The sequence below is a fragment of the Rutidosis leptorrhynchoides genome, chromosome 7 (assembly GCF_046630445.1).
Source record: "Rutidosis leptorrhynchoides isolate AG116_Rl617_1_P2 chromosome 7, CSIRO_AGI_Rlap_v1, whole genome shotgun sequence".
In the NCBI taxonomy this organism is placed as follows: Eukaryota; Viridiplantae; Streptophyta; class Magnoliopsida; order Asterales; family Asteraceae; genus Rutidosis; species Rutidosis leptorrhynchoides.
The window spans coordinates 104,102,382-104,122,674 of record NC_092339.1 but is presented as its reverse complement, the minus strand read 5'-3'; positions in this window follow the sequence as shown (position 1 = coordinate 104,122,674).

Genomic DNA, 20,293 nt, shown 5'->3' with positions numbered 1-20,293 from the left:
GCCAGTGCGTTTAGCTCTCATTCGGTCTTCCATACTTAAAGGTTCCAGATTCTCCATAATTGAATTTGTTGAATCGGTATCACTAGATGATTCTGATTTAATGGTTCGTTCCTCAACAATCTCTGTTTGAATGATTGGTGGTTCCGGAGGAAAGTTTAATGGTTCAGGATCTATGAACCGTTCCTGAATATTCCCCGGATTCTCAATTGTGAGGTTGGGTTCAAAAAATGGATTATCGGAAATTTGAACTGAAGTACTTGGTCGACTGGATGACGATTCTAAAGAGAAATCAACGGCGGTTATATTTGTTAAATGATGTCTTGATCTAGTTACAGGTGGTGAACGTACAAAAGGTGATGAACGTCTTGCTCGGTGCATTCACTGAATATCCTATTAGTTTTTAAAAGGAAAGAAAAATTATAATAAGTTATCCAATCAATAGACTTTTCTGATTTTGCCCACGTTTCGAATAGCCAAAAGATGCAGCAGAGGGGCAGGATTCGTTTGGTCTCAATATAATTGAGGACTGTTTGGCTCCAATAACCCGGTCCACGTACAAATCCAACTATTACTACGAACCAGAAAATTTTGATGTCTATCAATTTAACCACTTAAAATAAATTTTCGTAATTTTAAGAAATTTAGATAAGAAGTAGAAAAAAATTCTAAGTCCTAAAAACTAGAATGGCGAGAAATAAGAGAGAAAAAGAGTTCGTCGCAAAAGGTTGAAAAAGAAAAAATGGTTGAAAAATAAAAGGTGACGGAAAAATAAAAGAAACTTATAAAAACTTAAAAATACTTGACTAACCTAACCTTATTACTACAACTAACTTAAAATTATAATCGCAAATTGAAATTACTAATTGGAATGATAATTGATACATAGTAAAAGGTGTCTAAAAATATTAAAGCTTACAGGAAAAACTAAATCCCAAATGGAAATAACTTAAAAAGAAACTAACACTTAAAAAGGCGTCGCAAAATTCTAAAGCACCTAAATCTTAGTCTAAAGAAAAAACACTTAAGGAATTCTACGGCAAAGCCTAAAAATCTAGGAGTAAAAATAACTATAGCTAAAACTAAGTTTAAAATTAAATATGAGCTAAAAAATACAAATTTTACGCTACAACGATTAAAAAGGTACAAAATATAAAAATATACAAAAAGTTGTAAAAAGTACAATTTTTATAAAAATATTATTTTTATATTATTTATTTAATAAAACTACTAATTTTACAATTTTATTAAACTAATTTATACTAAATACATTAAATTAAATAAAAAGTAAAATTAAAAATAAAACTAATAATAATAATAATAATAATTAGGTTTAAAATAATAATAATTAATAATTACTGTAATTAATGCTCGATTAGGGCTTCCTGTGCGCGTGTCAGAGTAGCTCCGCGAGTCGCGGCAATTAAAGAAGAAAACCCCGCGAGTCGCGGGGATCAGAAATTCAGCTGACAGGGTTGAGTTTTTACGCGTTTTCTTTATTTTTTTTTTTTATTTTATGTTTTCTGTTTTTTAAATAAATAAAAGATTTTAAAATAAAACTTATATTTTTATAAACTAAAATAGAAATAAAGAAACTTATAAAACTTAAATATTTAACAAAATCTTAAAAATACTTATATTTTTGTTTTTCTTTTTATATTTTTAAAACGTATTTTTACAAAAACGAATTTTAATAAAAGTAGATAAAAATCTTTTTTTTTTTTTTATATTAGCGTTGCGCTTCCGGCGTTTAAGAGTGTCCCCGGCAGCGGCGCCAAAAATACTTGATGTCGTACGAGGTGTATATAAAATAGCTTATATTTTACTAGGAAAACACTATTAAATACGATACAATTTTACACAAGATATTTATTTATTTATAGAATGGATATACTTAAACCTTGCTACAACACTTATAGGCAGTGTACCTAATCGTACAGTAGTGTAGTTTTTAGTAAGTCCGGTTCGTTCCACAGGGAAATCTTTAAACAAAGCTCAACGCTATATTAGTTTACTTTTATAAAAATACAAACATATATATAAGTAATATTATTATTATAAAGGGGGGTTTTTACCGTTTAATGACCGGTTTGTCGATTTTAAGATTTTAGTCGCAGTTAAAACCTAATGTAAAATATAAAATAAATACAAGACTTAAATTAAAGCGTAAAGTAAATAACGATAATGAAATTGCGAATAATAAAAATGCGATAAAAGAAAATTGCGATAATTAAAAAGTACGATAATTAAAAGTGCGATTAAATAACAATAAATAAAAGTGCGATAATTAGAAGTGCAATTAAATATAAAATAAAAGAAATTAAATATGAAATAAAAGAATTATGCTTATTTAAACTTCCGTAATCATGATGTTTGACGTGTTGATTTTAGTTTTATGCCCATGGGTTAATTGTCCTTTGTCCTGGATTATTCAATATGTCCGTCTGGTTTTTGTTCATAACAGTCCATCAGTCATAAATATAAAATTGCAAGTGTCCTTGTCAAATTATTATTATACCCGAAGTTAAATATTCCAACTAATTGGGGATTCGAATTGTAACAAGGTTTTAATACTTTGTTTAATGAATACACCAGGTTATCGACTGCGTGTAAACCAAGGTTTTACTACTTTGTTAACAATTACACCAATTACCCTTGAATGTAATTTCACCCCTGTTTTAATTATTCTAGTGGCGATTAATCCATTCCCGTGTCCGGTTAAATGAACGATTATTCGTACATATAAATACCCCGCCCATCGTGTCCGATCGAGTGTATATGGTAATTTATAGGAACGCCCAATTGTAAATCTTTATATTAACATTAACAAACTTTCATTTAGTTAAACAAATATAAAGCCCATTAATAGCCCATAGTCTGATTTCCACAAGTGTCGTTCTTTTGTCCAAACCCCAATTATGGTACAAAGCCCAATTACCCAATTTTAGTAATTAGCCCAACATCATGATTACTTCGTTTTAAATAAGCATAATAATAACTTAGCTACGAGACATTAATGTAAAAAGGTTGAACATAACTTACAATGATTAAAAATAGCGTAGCGTTACACGGACAGAATTTCGACTTACACCCTTACAACATTCGCTAACATACCCTTATTATTAGGATTTAAAATTAAAATTAAAATTAAAATATAAATTATATATATATATTACGTATATATTGAGAGAGAGATGAAATAAGATATGAAATTTGATCAGAATTCGGTTTGCTTTATAGCCAGGGTTGAAAATTGGGGCTCCGCGACTCGCGGCAAAATCCCCTTCAAACTCCGCGAGTCACGGAGGATGTATTTACAGCTCACACCCTTGGAGTTTCTTGCTGCCGACGGTTTTAATAATATATATAATATATATATAATTTATATAATTAATTATATATTATATTATATTTATATACATAGTTAACTTGTAATTTTTAGTCCGTTGCGTCGAGCGTTAAGAGTTGACTCTGGTCCCGGTTCCGGATTTTCGAACGTCCTCGCGTACAATTTAATATCTTGTACTTTGCGTTTTGAATCTTGTACTCTTGTGATTTCGAGACGTTTCTTATCAATAATTGGAACCTTTTTGATTGTCTTTTGTTCTTTTTAGCTTTTTGGTCGTTTGCGTCTTCAATTCGTCGAATCTGTCTTTTGTCTTCACCTTTTATTATTTAAACGAATATCTCTTGTAAATAGAACAATTGCAACTAAAAGCTTGTCTTTCTTGAGGAATAATGCTATGAAATATATGTTCGTTTTTAGCATTATCAATTAGGATGGGTCATTAAACCGCTGTTGCATGCTAAATAAAGACAGGAATTGGATTCTGCATGCTTGTATAATATTGTTTAAAAATTGCATTCGGAGACTTAAGTTGTTGTGTAATATTATTGTAAACCAATATGTAATGGTCGTGTGTAAACGCTATATTTTAGATTATCATTATTTGATAATCTTCGTGATGCTTTCTAAACCTTTATCGATAAAATAAAGGTTATGGTTTGTTTTAAAAATCGAATGCAGTCTTTGAAAAACGTCTCATATAGAGGTCAAAACCTCACAACGAAACCAATTAATATGAAATGTTTATAATCGATATGAACGGGACATTTTAGATTTGGTGAGACGGTCAATAATAACCCAAATGGTATCATAACCTCCTACCGTTTGGTAGTTTCGTGATAAAGTCCATCGTTATTCTTTTCCACTTCCATTGCGGGATTTCGGGTTGTTGAAGTAACCCGGATGACCTTTGATGTTCGGCTTTGACCTTGGAACAAGTTAAACACTTTCCAACATAAGCAACAACGTCCTTTTTAATGTTCGGCCACCAATATTGTTCTTTGAGATCGTGGTACATCTTACCTACTCCGGGATGAATCGAATACCTCGACTTATGGGCTTCGTCTAGAATAAGGCTTCTTAAATCCCTATAACTAGGCACCCAAATTCTTCCGGCGAAATATCAGAGCCCGGTCTCTTTAACCTTGAATCGAGAGACGAGAATGTTCAAGCGTTCGAGAGAAATATTTTCATCTTTGAGAGCCTCATCTTGGGCTACATGGATTTGGCTATTGAGAATTGTGTGGATGGTGATGTTTAAGGCTCGGACACGAAGAGGTTTCATTCTTTCCTTTCGGCTCAAGGCATCGCCTACTACATTTGCCTTCCCGGGATGGTAACAAAGTTCACAATGGTAATGAAAATCCTTAAGGAAGTCTTGCTCGTAGCGCCCTTTTCTAGTTATCTTGCGAAGACGGGCCTAATCTGCAATTTAAAATTTTTCGGAAAATTCCTCACAAAATTTTGCCCGATTTTGTGGGGAATGTAGTGACTTAAAATTTGGGTTTTGCGGCCATTAATTATCATCAAAATGAAACTACACTCTTACATATTCGGATTCAATATGAAATTTCGAAACAAAAAAAATATGCTTATGAATATAGAGAATTAAAAAAGCGGCTAAAAATCCTCGAACAATAAAACCAAGACGTTATAAAAGCAGCAACGTTTTGTAGCTGGTGGGGAGATAGTAGCCCCAACGTGATTCTCGATGTACCTGTTTTGTAGCTGGTGGGGAGATAGTAGCCCCAACGTGATTCTCGATGTACCTAAATACAGTATTAAATAAAAACAAGTATCATAGTGGTATTTAAACAGACATAACAATTCACATATGAAGGTATTACTTATCGTAAGATCTAAAAGTGCAAAATTCACCTTTAAAAATAGTAAAATGTCATTTTCGGCATCTAAACTGCTTCGAACGGGGGAAATATTTTTGGAAATCTTTTTGAAAATCTTGCTCGTAGCACCGTTTTCTAGTTATCTTGCGAAAATGGGCCTAATCAGCAATTTAAAATCTTTCGAAAAACGAAACTACACTCTCATATATTCGCATTCAGAATGGGCCAATTTTGTGGGGAATGTAGTGACTTCAAATTTGTATTTTGCGGCCAATTCCCATCAAAACGAAACTACACTCTCATATATTCGCATTCAATATGAAATTTAGAAACAAAAACAAATATATGGTTATGAATCTAGAGAAATAAATACTCGACCAATAAAACCAAAACGTTATAAAAGCAGCAACGTTTTTTAGCTAGTGGTGAGATAGTAGCCCCAACATGATTCTCGATGCACCTAATTACAATATATTAGATAAAAACAAGAATCATAATGGTATTTAAACAGACACTACAATTCACATGTGAAGGTATTACTTATCGTAAGATCTAAAAGTGCAAAATTCACCTTTAAAAATAGTAAAATGTCATTTTCGGCATCTAAAATGCTTTGAACGGAGGAAATATTTAAGGAATTCATGCTCGTAGCATCGTTTTCTAGCGAAAATGGGCCTAATCTGCAATTTAAAATTTTTTAGAAAATTCCCCACAAAATTTTGCCCTATTTTGTGGGAATGTAGTGACTTCAAATTTGTGTTTTGCGGCCATTAATTATCATCAAAACGAAACTACACTCTTATATGTTTGCATTCAATATGAAATTTTGAGACAAAAACAAAAATTTGGTTATAAATCAAGAGAAAGAAAAAAGCGGCTAAAAATACTCGAACAATAAAACCAAGACGTTATAAAAGCAGCAACGTTTTGTACCTAGTGGTGAGATAGTAGCCACAACATGATTCTCGATGTTCCTAAATACATTATTAAATAAAAACAAGTATCATAGTGGTATTTAAACAGGCACAACAACTCACATGTGAAGGAATTACTTATCGTAAGATCTAAAAGTGCAAAATTCACCTTTAAAAATAGTAAAATGTCATTTTCAGCATCTAAACTACTTCGAACGGGGGAAAGCCATAAAGAAGACTTTCTCGTAGCGCCGTTTTCTGGTTATCTTTTGAAAAGGGCCTAATCTTCAATTTAAAAAATTTCGGAAAATTCCCCACAAAATTTTGCCCGATTTTGTGGTGAATGCAGTGTCTTCAAATTTGTGTTTTGCGCCATTAATTATCTTCAAAATGAAACTACACTCTCATATATTCGCATTCAGTATGAAATTTAGAAGAAAAAAAACAAAAATATGGTTATGAATCTAGAGAAATAAAAATGCGGCTAAAAATACTCGAACAATAAAAGCAAGACGTTATAAAAGCAGCAACGTTTTAAGCTAGTGGTGAGATAGTAGCCCCAACATGATTCTCGATGTACCTAAATACAATATTAAATAAAAAAAGGTATCATAGTGGTATTTAAACAGGCACAACAATTCACATGTGAAGGTATTACTTATCGTAATATCTAAAAGTGCAAAATTCACCTTTAAAAATAGTAAGATGTCATTTTCGGAATCTAAACTGCTTCGAACAGGGGAAAGCCATAAGGAAGACTTTCTCGTAGCACTGTTTTCTAGTTATCTTACGAAAAGAGCCTAATCTGCAATTTAAAAAATTTTGGAAAATTCCCCACAAAATTTTGCCCGATTTTGTAGTGAATGCAGTGTCTTCAAATTTGAATTTTTGCGGCCATTAATTTTCATCAAAACGAAACTACACTCTCATATATTCGCATTCAATATGAAATTTAGAAAGAAAAATAAAAATATGGTTATGAATCTAGAGAAATAAAAAAGCGGCTAAAAAAACTTGAACAATAAAACCAAAACGTTATAAAAGCAGCAACGTTTTATAGCTAGTGGTGAAATAGTATCCCCAATATGATTCTCGATGTACCTAAATATAATATTAAATAAAAACAAGTATCATAGTGGTATTTAAACAGACACAACAATTCACATGTGAAGCTGTTACTTATCGTAAGATCTAAAAGTGCAAAATTCACCTTTAAAAATAGTAAAATATCATTTTCGACATCTAAACTGCTTCGAACGGGGGAAAGCCTTAAAGAAGTCTTGCTCGTAGCGTCTTTTTCTAGTAACTTGAGAAAATGAGCCTAATCTGCAATTTAAAATTTTTTGTACAATTCGAAAAAAAATTGCCCGATTTTGTGGAGAATGTAGTGACTTTAAATTTGTGTTTTTCGGTAATTAATTATCATCAAAATAAAACTACACTCTCATATATTTGCGTTCAATATGAAATTTAGAAACAAAATAAAAAATATGGTTATGAATATAGAGAAATAAAAAAGCGGTTAAAAATACTCGAACAATAAAACCAAGACGTTATAAAAGCAGCAACGTTTTGTAGCTAGTGGTGAGATAGTAGCTCCAACATGATTCTCGATGTACCTAAATACAATATCAAATAAAAACAAGTATCATAGTGGTATTTAAAAAGGCACAACAATTCACATGTGAAGGTATTACTTATCGTAAGATCTAAAAGTGCAAAATTCACATTTAAAAATAGTAAAATGTCATTTCCGGCATCTAAACTGCTTCGAACAGAGGAAAGCCTTAAGGAAGACTTTCTCGTAGCACCGTTTTTTAGTTATCTTGCGAAAATGGGCCAAATCTGCAATTTAAAATTTTTTTCGAAAATTCCCCACAAAATTTTGCTCGATTTTGTGGGGAATGTAGTGACTTCAATTTTGTGTTTTGCGGCCATTAATTATCATAAAAACAAAACTACACTCTCATGTATTCGCATTCAATATGAAAGTCAGAAACAAAAACAAAAATATAGTTATGAATTTAGAGAAATAAAAAAGCGGCTAAAAATACTGGAACAATAAAACCAAGGCATTATAAAAGCAGCAACGTTTTATAGCTAGTGGTGAGATAGTAGCCCCAACATGATTCTCAATGTACCTAAATACAATATTAAATAAAAACAAGTATCATAGTGGTATTTAAACAAGCACAACAATTCACATGTGAAGGTATTACTTATCGTAAGATCCAAAAGTGCAAAATTCACCTTTAAAAATAGTAAGATGTCGTTTTCTGCATCTAAACTGCTTCGAACGGGGGAAAGCATTAAGGAAGTCTTGCTCGTAGCTACGTTTTCTAGTTATCTTAAGAAAATAGACCTAATCTGCAAATTAAAATTTTTTGGAAAATTCCCCAAAAAAATTTGCCCGATTTTGTGGAGAATGTAGTGACTTCAAATTTGTGTTTTATGGCCATTAATTATCATCAAAAAGAAACTGCACTCTCATGTATTCACACTCAATATGAAATTCAGAAACAAAAATAAAAATATGGTTATGAATCTAGAGAAATAAAAAAGCGGCTAATAATACTCGAACAATAAAACCAAGACGTTATATAAGCAGCAACGCTTTGTTCCTAGTGATGAGATAGTAGCCCCAGCATGATTCTCGATGTACCTAAATACTATATTAAATAAAAACAAGTATCATAGTGCTATTTAAACTGGCACAACAATTCAAATGTGAAGGTATTACTTATCGTAAGATCTAAAAGTGCAAAATTCACCTTTAAAAATAGTAAAATTTCTTTTTCAGTATCTAAACTGCTTCGAACGGGAGAAAGCCTTAAGGAAGACTTTCTCGTAGCGCCTATTTTTAGTTATCTTGCAAAAAGGATCTAATCTTCAATTTAAAAAATTTCGGAAAATTCCCCATAAAATTTTGCCCGATTTTGTGGTGAATGTAGTGACTTCAAATTTTTGTTTTGCGGCCATTAATTATCTTTAAAATAAAACTACACTCTCATATATTCACATTCAATATGAAATTTAGAAACAAAAGCAAAAATATGGTTATGAATCTAGAGAAATAAATAACCGGCTAAAAATACTCGATCAATAAAACCAAGACGTTATAAAAGCAACAACGTTTTGTAGCTAGTGGTGAGATAGTTGCCCCAACATGATTCTCGATGTACCTTAATACAATATTAAATAAAAACAAGTATCATGGTGGTATGTAAACAGACACAACAATTCACATGTGAAGGTGTTACTTATGGTAAGATGTAAAAGTGCAAACAACAACAACAACAAAACGCAATACCACCTGAGTGGTGTATGGGGGAGGTTGGATGTAGACAATCCTTCCCCTACCCGAGAATAAAAACAAGTCTTTTCTCAACCAAGAGAAATAGTAAAATGTCATTTTCGGCATCTAAACTGCTTCGAACGGGGGAAAGCCTTAAAGAAGTCTTGCTCGTAGTGCCGTTTTCTTGTTATCATGCGAAAATGGGTCTAATCTGAAATTTAAATTTTTTTCGAAAAATTCTCCACAAAATTTTGCCCGATTTTGTGGGGAATGTAGTGACTTCAAATTTGTGTTTTGCAGACATTAATTGTCATCAAACGAAACCACACTCTCAGTTATTCGCACTCAATATGAAATTCAGAAACAAAAATAAAAATATTGTTATGAATCTAGAGAAATAAAAAAGCAGCTAAAAATACTCGAAAAATAAAACCAAGAAATTATAAAAGCAGCAACGTTTGTAGCTAGTGGTGAGATAGTAGACCCAACATGATTCTTGTTGTACCTAAATATTGTAAGACCCTGTTTCTGTTTCAGTCCTTTTCAGTTGGTTGAGATGTCGTCCAGATTGGAGGACGCCGTCCAACAATGAAGGGTTGGACGCCGTCTAAGTTTTGGGATGCCGTCCAAGTTTTGGGATGCCGTCCAATAGAACTGACGCGCCAGCTGTGGTAATTTGATTTATTAAGGGGTAATTTTGTATTTTTACTTGAAGGTCAGTTTTTGAGCCACAAAACTGATACATGGGCTATCTTATCCTCATTTCTCCTCTTTTTACTCACACACTTGTATCTAGAGAGAGAGAGAGACGAAGGGTTTAGAGAGAGAGCTTGATTTAGAGAAGAAGGAGTTAGATTCTCATTAAAGCTCGGGTTTTAAAGTTGTTCATCTCGTTCACGGCTACGTTGTGGTAGTATTGGTAAGTTCAAACTCCAAAATTTCATTTGTTAGATTTGATATTCAAGTTAGGGTTTGAGCTTGATTAGTTGTGAAACCCTTTTTAGATGATGAAATTGGTTTATGGTGACTAGTTATTCTTGTCACTTGGCAGGTTTTGAGTTGGTTGACGATTTGGCCATGATTAGGCTTTGATAATGGGTTTAATCACTAGGTTTAGTGATTATGGAAGTGTTGGAACCCTTTTGGGTGTGTTTGGTTGACTAATTTTAAAATGGGTTAAAATTAGGGTTTTGGTGTCAAATTGGGTAAGACAAGTATTTAACACTTGTGTTCGGGTTTAATTAGTGTGTTAGGACCATTTTCACTCGTGTTAGTTATTATTGGTTAGTTTGAGCACGGTTTGTGCTTGGGAGTGCTTTTGGGTCGAAATTGCACTAAGTATCAATTGGGTTGGTTTGTAAATCCACCCTAATTGTGTTGTTTGTTGTAGTAACCCGTCCTAATCCTCCTGGACGAAGTCATCAACATTTGGTCCCATTGCAATGATCGACTCCAAATAATGTCCTTAAAATGAGCATATGCACAGCGGAAGACTTAATTCGTACCTGAGAATAAACATGCTTGAAAGTGTCAACCAAAAGGTTGGTGAGTTCATAGGTTTATCATAACAATCTTTTTAATATATTAATAGACCATAAGATTTCATAATCATAAACATAATACACTCGCAAGTATATGAAAAGCATTCTAAGTTATTGAGCACTTGGTAACCATACTTAACATTTATTCAACGTCGCATATTCCCTTTATTATGAAATCTCCCTACACCGTACCAAGTGTAGTCACCGAAACAAAGTACTGTGCAACCGTTGAATACTGGTCGTCCAGTCCGGTTGGGATTGTCAGGCCCGATAGATCTATCAACAGGATTCGCGTTTACAATACCCATGTAAATAGTAGTTACCAAGCTATAGGGAAATATGCTAGTGGTACAACTCAACGTAGAATGTATTTTTAAGTACTTGTGTCTATTTCGTAAACATTTATAAAAGCAACGCATGTATTCTCAGCCCAAAAATATATATTGCAAATGCAATTAAGAAGGGAGCAAATGAAACTCACCATACTGTATTTTGTAGTAAAAATACATATGACGACATTGAACAAGTATAGGGTTGGCCTCGGATTCACGAACCTATATCATTTATATATATATATTAACACATAAAAAGGTAATCGAACAAATTTATATATTATTAGTGATTTAATTGTTATTTTAATTGGATTTTTCATTAATAACCTTATTAATTATAAAAGTATTAATTATAAAAGTATTAATATAATTATGTTATGTGTAGTAAATATAGTTTTATATAACTAATAGTTATTTGATAAAATAATATTGATAATGATAATAAATCAAGTTGTTTTATTTTACAATAATAATAATAATGGTTATTATGATAATGATATTAATAATGTAAAATAATAATATTAATGTCAAAATAATAATAAGGATAGTAATAATAATAACTTTGATAAAAATGATAATTTTTCTAATAATGATAATATTAATAGTAAAAATGATACTTTTAATATAAATGATAGTTTTTAATAAAAATGATACTAATAATAATATTAAGGTTATTATTAATAATAATTTTAATAATACTAATAATAATAATAATAATAACAATAATAATAATAATAATAATAATAATAATAATAATAATAATAATAATAATAATAATAATAATAATAATAATAATAATAATAATAATAATAATAATAATAAATAGATAAATAACTACCTTAAGAAAGTAGCCCTAAAAATAACGCCCAAGTCCGGGTTTGAACCCGCGACGTCCCGCTAACCCGATAACATCCTTAAACTCATAATTTTTAATATCGTGCTTATCGAATAATCACAAATCATCATCATCGTTCTAGGTTCCATCATAATCAGAATCATAATCCTAATCATACCATCATTATGATCATCACTCAACTGCCATCATTCATATTATCAACATAAAATCATCATCAATCATTATCATTCGGTCATTATCCTTTTCATTTACAGCACAACCGAACAAAAGCTGGACCTCGAACAGGAACACGGCCCAATATTAGAAAATTACAGCAGGCCCAAGTTGTCTCAACAGCCTACTAGCATGTATTAATCATCAATTTAAAAAGTTTCTGTTTCTTATCATCACATCATCCAACACTGTATTTTCCACTATCTTAACCACACGCAAAATAAAAAAAAATGTCAATATAGGAGGCCATGTTGGTCGGCCACAAAAGAATTATTATCACCTTCTCTAAGTGGAACCGTAAACAGGAACACGTCAGCGTAGTAGCAGTGATTTATGGCTGTTGGTGTTGGTTTTGAATAGGAACAGTAATTAGATGAAACAAAACTGTAGCAGTGAGTTATAGGTGTGGCGTTATATGGTGATCTGTGGTGGTGGTTGGTTTCCACGATGATTTTCAACAGAAAAACAACTTCAGTAGCACGATCATGGTGTTTTCGAACATAATTTGCAGTAGTAACTTTCGTACAGCAATAGATACAGTAATGGATATCGGGTTGAAGAACAACAAACAAATGAAGAATCATAAAGGTGACGGTATTGGGTGGTTTGGTGATTAAATGGGTTTAATGGTTTGGTGACTATGGTCTCGAGCAGAAGGAGGGGTGGTTCCTACGGTTGTTTGAATGATACCGAAGATAGAAGTAGAAATCAACCGTAATAGTAACAACCTAATGGGTTGTTTTGTGGTTATGAATTTGACAAGAAAAGTGTAATAAAGGTGGTGGTTTAAAGATGATCGTGACTCTGAAACCAAACAAGTGGGTGATGATCTAAGGTGGTGATGTAAGTGTTCGATGGATGAAGATGGTATGAGTGCTGGTTAAATGGTGAACCGAATACAACAAACATGTTCGATTTTGGTTTGCAAGTTGGTTTCACCAAACAAAAACAATAATATGCAGAAAATATAATGGTTTGTAGGGTGGTGTTAGTTGTTTCCATGGTTTTCACGAAAAAGAAAAAGAAAGAGAGAGAGATATAGGTTAAAAATAATCTAGGTGGTTGTAGGTGGTGGAGATGGGATAAATCAGAGAACGTTTGTAGTGGGATGGTATAAGAGTGCATATGTTGAGTCCCCAAAATAATTAAGGATTTAATTATGACAAAACAATATTTATTTGCACTAAAGTGTTATGTGCAGCCAGCACACGTTTGTTTATGTATAGTCAGCTAGTATAGCTGTGTCGAGTGTTTAGTATGCTGCCTAGTCTATCAGCACAAGGTAGAAATGTATTCTTCGAATCAGCACAGGATGTGCACCCAGCAAATCAAGAATATCGAGTGACTCAGCATATGAAGGACCAGTAAGTCTGGATATCAGCATACAACACAAGACAGCCATGCTCCATTACAAGCATGGTAGTTTCCCAGAGTGGTCTACATCAACGCACTATTCAACAGAAGTCGAAGACAAAGTTGAACAGAAAAGGACAGGAGTCGGCGGCTGACAAGTGACCTTACAGGACCATGTGGGAATGCTGAAGTGGAACGCATGTGCAGACATGTGTTATACTTTATTCATACCTAGGGAACACAACATTCCATTTGTTTAAATCAAATGGTAGTGCCAAACCGAATTGGTGTGTTCCAGCAAATAGCTACCTAAGAGGAAAGAAGGAGAGCACGCCTTCTGACACAATTGTCCCCACAAGAACAAGGCATCCAATGTACTAGTGGACAATAGATTAATTACACGGTTAATAGAACTACTATATATATTGTTGTATCCACTATTGTAAAAACCAGTGGTGTGGGTTTATCAGTTAGAGTCAAAACCGTGTAATAGCTTTTGTTTATCTCTTAGCTATAATCTAGGTAATCTGTATCAACCAACTATCATTTCCGCCAAGGATAGTTGTGATTCTTTCTGATTTAATCAATAAAGAATAACAGTTGAAAATTACCTGTGACTCTATCTTATTTACTACAGAATACTAAACGTGATTAACTGACTAGTTAATTAAGAAAAGAATTGTATTCACCCCCCCTCTACAATACTCCTGTTGTTATTAAGGGACCAACAACTGGTATCAGAGCTTCAGTCTTGATAATTAATATCTTGGATCTGAATTCTCTTATGGCTTCGTATTCAAACTCAGCTTACCTTGAGAATGGCTCGTCTAACAGACCACCTAAGTTTGATGAAGATGAGTATGAAACCTGGAAGGCAAGGTTCATGCTCCATCTTGAGTCTGTGGATTCACTCATGCCTGGAATTGCCAAAGATGGCCCTTTTGTTCCCACTGAGACAGTTGGTAGTGCACCAGCAACAGCTGACACTCCTGCCATCCCTGGCAGAGAGGTTATTCTTACTCCCTCTAGATGGGATGATGAGGATAAACGTCGAGTTGGTCTTGACCCTAAAATCAGAACCCTGTTAGCCATAACTTTGCCTAACCCACTGTTCAAACTGATCAAGGGAAAAGAAAATGCTAAGCTTATGCTTGACTACCTAGATGTCACCTATGAGGGTATGGGAGAAGTTAGGCAGAACAGGATGATTGCTCTTAAAAGAGAATATGAAATGTTCTTTGCCTATAAGAATGAAACCCTTAAGCAAACCTTCATTAGGTTTAACTCTTTGATAGCAGACCTGACCACTTTAAATGTAACCTACACTGAATTTGAACAAGTAAACAAATTCATTGATGCACTGCCATGTAAATGGAAACCTGTTACTGACCCATTAAGAACCACACAGACCCTAAAGAACTTTAACCTGTCTTCTCTCTACAGTTCCCTTTGGAATCATGAGAAGGCAGAAGCCAAGTTTGAACTTAACATGAAAGAAAACTTTAGGTCTGCCCCCACCACTTCAAAATCATCTAAAAATGATGATGCTGCTCTTATTGCTGCTGCTAAATGGAAGAAAGCTCAAAAAGCTTTACTGGTTCAAAAGTTACTGGCAGAACAAGAGTCAGCTGATAGTGTTGAGGAAAGTGGTACTGGGTCTGAAGAAAGCAGTACAGATGAAAGTGATGTAGAAGGGTTTGCTGAAGGTATGGCTCTGCTGGCTAGGCAGTTCAAAAGGTTCAATCGTAGTAGAACCAGCAAGTCATACAAAGGGAGCAAAAAGCCAAATGCTAGGTACAACAGCAAGTCAGTCAAGGGTCCTAAATCTGAGTGCTTTAATTGTGGGAAGGTTGGACATTTTGCTGCTGAATGCATGTCCAAGAAACCTTCCACGTCACATGCTAACTCTTTCTCAAAAGCTGATAAGTACAAAAACAAGTACAAAGCTATGAAAGCTCAGATGAAGGAAAGTGCAAAGACTGACAAGAAGGGTAAACAGCCAGAAAAGGTTCTAGTTGCTGAACATCATGACTGGGATGAAGCCAGCACGTCCTCATCTTCTGATAGTGATACTGATGATGATGGTGCTGGTTATGCTACTGGTAAAAGGCTGTGTTTGATGGCCAAAGAGGTAGAGGAGTCTGATGAGGATGATGGTGGTAGTACGTTTTTGGCTGATATGAGGGAAGCTGATCAAAGCAGAGATTCTCCTCAATGGAAAACTGAAATGATGTATAAGGTTGATAATTTTCGAACTTATACTGATGATGAAAAAGCTGAAATGTTTGACTACCTAAGAATTGATTTATGCAGAAGCTGCAAACGAGAAGAGAGTTTGAAATCTAATAACAAATCTTTAAATGAAAAACTCAAAGGCAAAAATGATGAAATTAAGATCTTAAAAGATACAATTTCCAAACTTGAAAAACAAAACTTTGCTTTAGAAACTCTTCACGTTGAGGCAGCAGAAGTCAAGACCCAGCTGGACAATCTCAAAAGAGTTGTTGCTTCATGGTGCACATCTGCTCAACGCACAGCTAAATGTGTTAACGAGCAGGTGCCTGCCCAAGTTCAAGCCTTCTTTGCTGGTGACTATGCTGCTGCTGCTGCTATTGCAGAAGTTACTTTCATGGACCCGATTCTTGAAACTGATCCTGAAGCTGTCTTGCCAAATACTTTTGCCAAGATAGTTGAAGGTAAAAAGGTTGTGACAAACAAATTTGTTAGACCTACTGTGTCCCCACCACCTGCCATGAAAGAAATTTTGGAGGATGAAGTTAGAGCAAGAGAAGCCAGTAACTCAATTGATGAGACTACTGACCCCTCAAGCATCCACTACATGACTCCGAAAGAAAGACGTATTAAAAGGGAAATCACTGAAAACAATTTGAGAAAAGTTAAACCAACTGATTCCCCTTCGTGTTCGAGTTCTACCAGTGCTAAGCCAGCTGATGACCAATCTACTGGTCACCCAGTAGCTGCAGACAAGCCAGTGAAACGAAATACTGGCAAATCTAAGGCAGCAGTTAAGATACCTACTGGTTCATCAGCATCAGAAGACAAGCCAGCAACTTCCCACGCTAACTTGTCAAATGATAAAGGAAAGACAGTTCGCCATGGTCATGATACTGGTTCCAAAAGGAAAGCTGCCCATAAGGGAAAAGCAAAAATTGACTCGACTGATGAGCTGTCTATCACTGAGATAATGACAGCCAAGCTTGACCAGCTAATTGAGGCAGTAACTAAAAGTCGACCCGATCCTACTGCCCTTATTAGATCTGTGCATGACCAGCCACAAAAGCCAAAAGTGAGAAAATGCTACAAATGTGGCAGCAAAGCTCACCTGGCTAACCAGTGTACTCAAACCCAAACCCCATCTGCTGCTTCTTCTAGCAAGCCAGTAGAAAAGAAGAAGTCATCAAAGGTGACTCCTTCAGAACCCATCCTTGGATGGGTTCCCAAAAAGAACTAATCTCTAAGTTATTGTGCAGGGCATTCAAAACAAGCAAATCTGGTATCTCGACAGTGGTTGTTCGAGACATATGACCGGAAGTAAGTCCCTGCTGATGGACTATCAGGAAAAGGATGGTCCAGTTGTTTCGTATGGAGATAATTCGTTGGGTTACACAAAAGGTTTTGGTACTTTGACAAATGGGAATGTCACGTTCTCAAATGTTGCATATGTAGTTGGGCTTAAACATAACTTACTCAGCATAAGCCAACTGACAAGCAAGAATAAGATAGTCCAATTCAGAAAGAAAATTGGTACTATTTTTGATAAGACAGGGAAGCCACTGCTGACTGCAAAACGTCATGAAAACATGTATCAAATTGACATGAACACAGCAGTCACAACAACTGATACTTGTTTCTATTCGAAGGCAGCAGACAACCTGAAGTGGTTATGGCACAAGAGACTCTCACATCTCAACTTCAAAGATATTCACAAATTATCCAGTAGAAGTTTGGTGTCTGGGCTACCCACAATGTCTTATGTGAAGGACAGATTGTGTCCTGGTTGTGAAAAGGGGAAACATCACCATGCCTCGTTCAAATCAAAGCAAATCTCATCTGTTGAGAAACCATTTCACTTACTTCATATGGATCTATTTGGTCCAGTGAATGTGGCCAGCTGTAGTGGGAAGAAGTATACACTGGTTATTGTTGATGAATACTCGAGATACACTTGGGTGTTCTTTCTAAGGCAAAAGAGTGAAGCTGCTGATGAAATCATCAATTTTATCAAAAGAATGGAGCTTTTGAATGGGCAACTGGTGAAGCAACTAAGAAGTGATCATGGTACAGAATTCAGAAATGCTACATTAGTAGAATTTTGTGCTGACAAAGGTCTTTCCCAAAATTTCTCTGCTGTGAGAACACCTCAGCAAAATGGTGTTGCAGAAAGAAGAAACAGAACTCTCATTGAAGCAGCAAGATCTATGTTGGCTGAGTCTGGGTTGAAGAATTCCTACTGGGCAGAAGCTGTGAATACTGCCTGTTTTACCCAGAATAGATCTCTTATTGTGAAAAGACATCAGAAAACTGCTTATGAAGTTCTCAAAGGAAGAAGACCCTCAATTTCATTTCTTCATGTATTTGGCACTCCCTGTTACATTCTAAATAATAGGGATCAGCTGGGCAAATTCGATGCTAAAGCTGATGAAGGTATATTCCTTGGATATTCCAACATGTCAAAGGCATATAGGGTCTACAACAAAAGAAGAGGTTGTTTTGAAGAATCCATCAATGTTACATTCGATGAAACTGCCTCTGCTTCATCTACTGATCGTGAAGATGAAGTGTTACTGTTTGAAGAGCCTACTCAGCAAGCTCTTGATGATGAAGAGCCAGCAGCACAACCCTCACCAATCCATGCTGCTGGGTTCTCTGATGATGAAATGGAACATTCTGTTCCATCTGTGTCTAAACCAAGTGGACCTACTGGCTCTACTGAAGTGCTGCAACTTGAGCCTAGGTCTGCTGGTTCTGAGAGATCACAAGCTGGTACTGATTCTACTGATATTGATCAGCAACCTTCTGTTGCTGCTCACTCATCTGAACCAGCTGATGATCAAGATGCTGTGTGTTCTACAACCAGCTCACCTGTTCATAACACCAAATGGACAAGGGAGCATCCGATTGAGCAGATTATTGATAATCTTGCGAGTGGTGTTAAAACACGGAGGCATGCTACCAGTAACTTTTGTATGCATGTTAATTTTGTGTCTACCATTGAGCCCACGTGTCCTGAGGAAGCACTTCAAGATCCTAGCTGGGTTGGTTCAATGCAAGAAGAAATTACTCAGTTTGATAGGAACAAAGTGTGGACATTGGTACCTGAACCTGAGGATAAGACAAAGAAGATCATTGGTACTAAGTGGGTGTTTAAAAACAAGATGGATGAAGATGGTGTCGTTATCAGAAACAAAGCAAGATTGGTTGCTCAAGGGTTTAGACAGGAAGAAGGATTGGATTATGGGGAAACTTATGCACCAGTGGCTAGGATGGAAGCTATCAGATTGTTCTTAGCATATGCTGCTAGGATGAACTTTAGAGTATTTCAGATGGATGTTAAATCTGCATTTCTGAATGGGAAGCTGCAAGAAGAAGTTTATGTCAAACAGCCTCCTGGTTTTGTAAGCAGTAAATATCCAGACCATGTCTACAAGTTAGACAAAGCTCTTTATGGCCTTAAACAGGCTCCAAGAGCATGGTATGAGACACTTCATGTGTATCTCACTGGTATAGGTTTTAAAGTTGGAACAATTGATACCACTCTATTCTCAAAAGAGATAGATGGTGATCTCTTGTTGGTACAGATATATGTGGATGATATTATTTATGGTTCTAAAAATGAAAAACATTGTCAAGATTTTTCAAAACGTATGTCAAAGGCATATGAAATGAGTTTACAAAGAGATCTGCAATACTTTTTAGGATTGCAGATCAAACAACTTGATGATGGAATATTCATAAGTCAAGATAAATATATCAAAGATATGTTAAAGAAATTTGGTCTGACCTGTTTAAAAGACATAGGGACTCCAATGGCAGCATCCATTAAAATAGATGCTGATCCAAATGGTGAACCAGTCAATATCACTGAATATAGAGGTATGATTGGATCCCTACTTTATCTCACAGCCAGCAGACCAGATATTATGTTCGCCACATGTCTCTGTGCCAGATATCAAGCTGATCCTAAAGAGTCACACTTGCTGGCAGTAAAAAGAATATTCAGATACCTAAAAGGTACTGCTAAACGTGGTCTTTGGTATCCCAAAGACCAGGATTTTGAACTAATTGGGTATTCAGATGCTGACTTTGCAGGGTGTAAAATAGACAGGAAAAGTACTACTGGTGGGTGCCAGTTACTGGGTAGTAGGCTAGTCAGCTGGACAAGCAAAAAGCAAAATACTGTGTCCACATCCACTGCTGAAGCAGAATATGTCTCTGCTGGTAGTTGTACTGCTCAAGTACTGTGGATGCAAAGCCAGCTAAAGGACTATGGTGTTCATGTTACAAAAACTCCAATCTACTGTGACAACACCAGTGCAATTGCTATCACCAACAATCCTGTGATGCACTCAAGGACTAAGCAC